Source organism: Canis lupus, chromosome 3, assembly GCF_048164855.1.
Source record: "Canis lupus baileyi chromosome 3, mCanLup2.hap1, whole genome shotgun sequence".
NCBI classification, from domain to species: Eukaryota; Metazoa; Chordata; class Mammalia; order Carnivora; family Canidae; genus Canis; species Canis lupus.
The window spans coordinates 33,438,817-33,444,825 of NC_132840.1; positions in this window are offsets into that span (position 1 = coordinate 33,438,817).

Consider the following 6,009-nt stretch of genomic DNA (forward strand, 5'->3'; position numbering starts at 1 on the left):
TGAAAGCAAGTGGCCTGTTTCCCTGCCAGCTCCCTCCTGGCTGTGACTTGAGATGGCATAAGGGAGAGAGGGAGGTGGGGGAGGACTCTGGCCCTGGATTTGGAGGAGACAGGCCCTCTTGGAGGTGCCAGACAAAGTGCCCATCCCAAGCAACAAGCCAACCTGATGTCCTAACGGCCCAATCTGATTTTGGGGGGGTAAGAAGTTGGACCAAATTTGTATCTGTAGTCCACCAGCCTTGCTGCTTCTCCTTCTGTCATTCACTCATTCATCTAGCGCAGTCACCAAGCTCCTGATCCTGACACCAGGTGCAGGTCAGTACTGAGGATACCCTGTCCTCCTATCCTCTCTCCCCCGCAGCATCTCTACTCTCAAGGCCTCCAAATGCTCTGCTCTGCTGACCTACCACGGTGCCTCCTCAGATCCCCATGGCCAGCAGCCCATTTGGCTGCCCAAGGGCACCTGAGCAACATATTTGCAAAGTGGAAGCTGGTGGCTTTCACGTACCCCTCCTCCTCATACTCTCTGCCTCCGCGAATGATGTCAAAGTTTCAGGAACAGTCAACATAAAACCAAAGAATCACCAAAGTAGTAGTTTGTAAAAAATTATTGTGCACACATCAGAAAAGACAGCTTGCAAACTGCGAGCACTCAAACCAAAACATGGATGGAATGAGGCTCAGGGCTACGTAGTTGTAAAACAGCTTATCTTAGTGAGAAAGCCATGACTGCTTATTTTTCACAGTGATTGGTTATAATATTATAATTTTTTTAAATGATAGGAAATTGGTCAGTGGTTACTTCATATCATCCTTGGAAAACAAGTTTTGCTTATAATTTCCAAGTCATAAGCAAGAAATGACCCAGGTCAAGTCAGCCTTGCAAAATAAACTAAATAAAGCTTTGCTTATATGACTACACTGGTTTTGTCCATTCAGGAAAATTTCAAGGCTGGTCTCCATTTGGCTTTGATAGTAACAATAGCAGGACCCCACCCCCCAGGCTCCTCTTCATTCCTCTCTCTCCCTCTCCCAGAAAATCCATTCATTTCGGGAGTCCCACAGATGATGTCTATTAAATTCTTCTTAAATCTGTCTACTTCTCCCTCTTCCTAGTACCTGTCCAAGTTCAGGTCCTCCTATCTGATTGATTCCCTCTCATTCTCCATCTCTCTTCCTTTGGCCTTAAATTTCTCTAATGTAAGAGACTTCTACTTGCAAGTGACATAAACCTAAGTCAAATTGGACTTAGGTCAAACAAAAAATGGAATTTTTTTAACTAAAAATTTCATGGTGGCTTCAGGCATGGTTGGATCCAGGAGATCAAATGATGTCACTAGGACCTGGTCTCTCTGCCTTTTTCTTAATTCTCCCCCTCACTCACCATAAGTTGGGTTGACCTCACTTTCTCCACATCAAGGCTAGCAGAAAGAGAGGTTTCTTTCATCCCTACAGATCTAACCAAAGTCTAAGGGTTGGGTTTCATTGACTGTGACTGGGTTGCATACCCATTCCTAAAGTGATCACTGGGGCACAGGTGTGTGCAATTTTCTGATTGGGCATGTCTGGGTCACATGCTTACTCCTGAGGTTGGGCATGGGGATAGCAGCACCATCTAAACTACAAGGACCGGGCAGCCCAGGTGGCTCAGCAGTTTAGTGCTGCCTTCAGGCCAGGGCCTGATCCTGGAGACCCAGGATCAAGTCCCACATCAGGCTCCCTGCATGGAGCCTGCTTCTCTCTCTGTCTCTCATGAATAAATAAATAAAAATCTTTAAACCACAAGGGCTACAAGTGAGAAAGGAAGATTCCAAAAATATATGTTTCTGTCCAGGTGGGTAGGATGGACATGAAACTGGTCAAAAGAAACTATCAAAAAAAAAAAAAAAAAAGAAGAAAGAAAGAAACCGTTACCTCTACTTTAGACAGGAAAACACTAGCAGAGAACAGGAAGCCGTGATAAGGTTTGCTGAGCAAAAGCAGGGTTAATTATAGTCCTTCACGCAAAACATTTTCTATTCTGTCCAATTAGCAGGCTGCACAAGTGCCATCACATGTGTGGGATTAACCGTATTGTACGTAGGACTTCATTACAGCACCAAACTGCTTGCTTGAGGCTTATCTGCACAGCACCCTGCATGCTCCTGAGCAAGGCTGTCTGCTCTCACCCTACAAGCACTAAAGATTTCCTCCAGCCCCGCAGGGCAGTTCTGGGCCACCCTTGGAACTGAAGTCAGGATAAACCTGACCCAAACCCTTGGCCTTGGGTCAGAGCCAAGCTTGCCCCGGGGTGGGTGTTGTGGGAGAAGGGTCCCAAGATTCTGACACTCCTCCTGCCATTCAGATCCCTGAGAGAGGGCCTGAAGAGGGGACCGGTTGAGTGGGCTTCGAGAAACAGCCCTGGTGAATGCTAGTCGGGCTCCCCCCCGGGCACCTTGTCTAGTCAGGGTCTCCCCAGCCTTCACCTGAAATTATCTGTCCACCTTCCTTGATAAATGGGACAGACTCATCGTCTGGAAAAACTTCTCCTGGTGAGAAGGGCTTGCTCCTCAGGGCCGGGCCTGATGGAGAGTGTCGGGAGCAGAAGGGCTTGTCTGAACATGATTTACTGAAGACATGTCACCTTCGAGGCTTTGAGAAGAAGAAGAAGAGCAGGCACACCGGTCTTAAGGGTGTGAAGGACAGGATTTCTGGGCGATCTTTGTGGGCCCGTGCAAAGAACTCGTCGGTCCTGGGGCGCCCCCTGCTGGTCATGGCCCCAAATGGCATTTAGGTGAGCTCAGGCCTCTACAGCAGGGTCAGAGGTTCAGAGGTTGGGTGCATCCCTGCTCCGCGTCAGGCCGGGGCCTTCCAGGTGGGCCTGGCACTCCTCCTGGGCGCAGGCAGGTGGCACCCCACCGGGACGCTCAGGCTCTGCTGCCTCTGATGACACCCAACCACCGAACACAGAAATTGTGTGCAGGACCTTTCTCCCGTGTCTTCAGCAGAGCGTGAAGAGAGATGCACCCAGCTCTGGGGTCGGCCTGCCACAGAGCGACTGGGAGTCTGGGAAAGTCTCACCTCCCTCGTGAGATGGGGTTCAAGCGCTCGCTGAGGTGGGTCGTCAGAGCTGCACCGAGTCGGCAGACTGCTTCCGTGTCTGTTCCCTCAGTGTCCTGGGGGAGCCAGCTGTGTCTTCAGCGTGTTGGCTGGGGCTCATCTAAATGTCCTGCCACGTGGACCTTCCTACAGGGAAAATCTGATGACGATGCTCTCCTCCGGACAGTTCAAAGTCCAGGTGGCTGGACCAAGAGGTCCCTGATCAGCTGCCGTTGTCTTCATTCTCCAGCAAGGACCAGTTGCTGCTGCTCCCCAAACGCCCTCCCCGACCCCAAGCTGCCTCTTGCTTGTCCTGGTTCCTCATGCTCCCCTGGCACCAGCTCAGTGCTCCCACCCAGTTCTCAGTCTAGCCCAGTGAGCACCGCTTCTGCCAGGAAGCCTTTCTGGCCTCCCGGCAAGACAGGTGGCTCCTTGGGGTTCTGAGGTCAAGGGGTTCCGTCTGCCTTGCCCTGCCTGTCTGTGCCCAGCTCCACCTCCCTGGCTGAGTGGGAGCACCGCCAGGGAAGGGTCCTGTCCTGGCATCAGCTCGGGGACTTGGCACCCAAGAGGGGGCTCAGTGGGGTCAGGGGGAAGGATGGGGGCAGTCCCTGGGAACCAGCCAGGGCAGCAGCTGCCAAGGAGCATCTGCTGGGTGGGGTCAGGGACCTGCCATCCCTGTCGTCTGTGAGAGCTGTGGTCAGAGGTGCACCTTGCGGTGATGCTGTCTCTGCAGTCCCTCCTCCACTCCAAGTGTGAGTGACCATGGGTCTTGGGCCTGGCGAGGGCTTTCCACAGGCCTGCTCCTCCTCAGAGAGCTCAGGGAGGAACCCCTCCCAGGTGATCGTGAAGACAGGGATGGGGGGGCAGCCACAGCCACCCTCGCCCTTCCTCCCTTTCCCTTCTTTCCTTCCTTTTTCAGTGATCGTCAGGGTGTTGTATTAAGGGATCATTCACATATAATAAAATTCACCTATTTAACACAGTTTGAGAAGTTTTGACAAACAGAGCATTTCCCTTGTCCCCAGAAGTTCCCCGGGGGACCCTTTGCCATTGATGCCTCCCCACCACCAGCCCTAATCCGTCTATACTTTCTATCACTGTAGGTTTTTTTTTTTCTAAGATTTCATTTATTTATTCATGAGAGACACACACAGAGAGAGAGAGAGAGAGGCAGAGACACGGGTAGAGGGAGAAGCAGGCTCCATGCAGACAGCCCGATGTGGGACTCAATCCTGGGTCTCCAGGGTCACGCCCTGGGCTGAAGGCAGGTGCTAAACCGCTGAGCCACCCAGGGATCCCCTATACTTTCTATCACTGTAGCTTTACCTTTTCTAGAATCTCAGAGAAACACAATCATACAGTATGTGGGCTGAGATTGGCTTCTTTCACTTATTCTTTTTGAGATTCAGCGATGTTGCTTCACGTGTGGGTCGTCCACTCCTTATTGCTGACTAGTATTCCACAGGAAGGATATATCACAGTTGGTTTGGCCCCCAGCTGAGGGGCCAGCTCCTCTCTCAAGAAGAGAACAACCAAAGGTCCTAAAGAACTGTGTAGATGATGTGGTTTCAGGATAAAAGAGGTGGTAGGGACCCCTTCCAGAGGGGACCATCAAGATAGGCCCCTCCCAAAGACTCTCTAACAGGGTCATTGTCTCCATTCCCAGCAGTGCTGTGGAAATGATTTTTTCCTGGCTGCACTCCCAGATCTGATCAAAAGCCTTCCCCAATGAAAGTCTTTTGAGCAGGGCATTCATTTAATTTTCTCTGTGTGGATGTTCTTTTTTCAATGGGCAGGTGTTAAAGGTCGTTAAAATGCGGCATCCAGTCTCCTGGATGATGCCTGCCTCTCCTGGGGTGTCAGGAGGACCCCTGCTTGTCCAAATGGGTGGCAACTGCAAGGCTCTCTTTCCTTCCCCTGACTGGGCAGCCGAGGCAAGAAAGCCCCCTTATCCTCAGCCTGAAGCCTGGCCCTGTGGGAGTCAGGTCCCTGTGGAAGAGACAAAGGAACAGGATCGGAGAGATGGAGAGACCTGGAGCCCCGGCTCTGGCCAGCTGTGCCCTCAGCAAGAGCCTCGTGGGGTCTGAGTAAGCGGGGACTCATGGTTCTTAGGGAGTTGTGGGCAAGTCCCAGCTTGTCCTCGCTGGGGGGCCCTGGCTAAGCTGTAGCCCTTGTACCAAATCTTGTACACTTGACTGTGTTAACAGATTTCTTAAACATGGGATCTTCTTTGATCTTTTTTTAGTGTTCTTTGATGTTTTGGCACCTGTGTATCTTCTGTGAGACCATCTCCACCATCTAGAGAGAATACACCCCTTGCCCTTTTGTTTCCTCTTGCCCCTTGGAAATCACTCCCTCCTGACCCCTCCCCAGTACCCCTTTCCCCAGGCAGCCAGGGTCTGCTTTCTATCACTCTAAATTAATTGGCGCTTTCTAGGGTTTTATATGTACCCTTGTTTTGTCTGGCTTCTTTCACTCAGAATAATGATTTTGAGATTTATCCATGGTGTGATGTGCATCAGTGGTTCATTTCTTGGAATCTTCTTTGAATTCCTGTGATAAGCCATACTTGGTCATGGCCTATTTTTAATACTCTGCTAGATTTGTTTTGCTAATAGTTCCCTTGGGACTTAAGCATCTGTATTCCTTGTTGAGGGCAATGAACCAAGATTTGGATCCAGAAGAGACCAACCAGATAGACAGGGGCAGTCTAGAAAAACATCTGGTTTAGAAGCTTCAGGGTGCTAACAAGGAAAATTTAGAAAAAGCTGGGATTGCATGATCCTGTTTCTATGTACAAACCCCACATGCGGCCCACAGTGGGCTCCTATTAACAAGGGACCAGCTATTGTCTCCTCCACCGGGCACAGAGTGGACTCATGTTGAATTAACTGACCCATCTCAGTTTGGGGCTTCCTTAGAAGGAAACAAC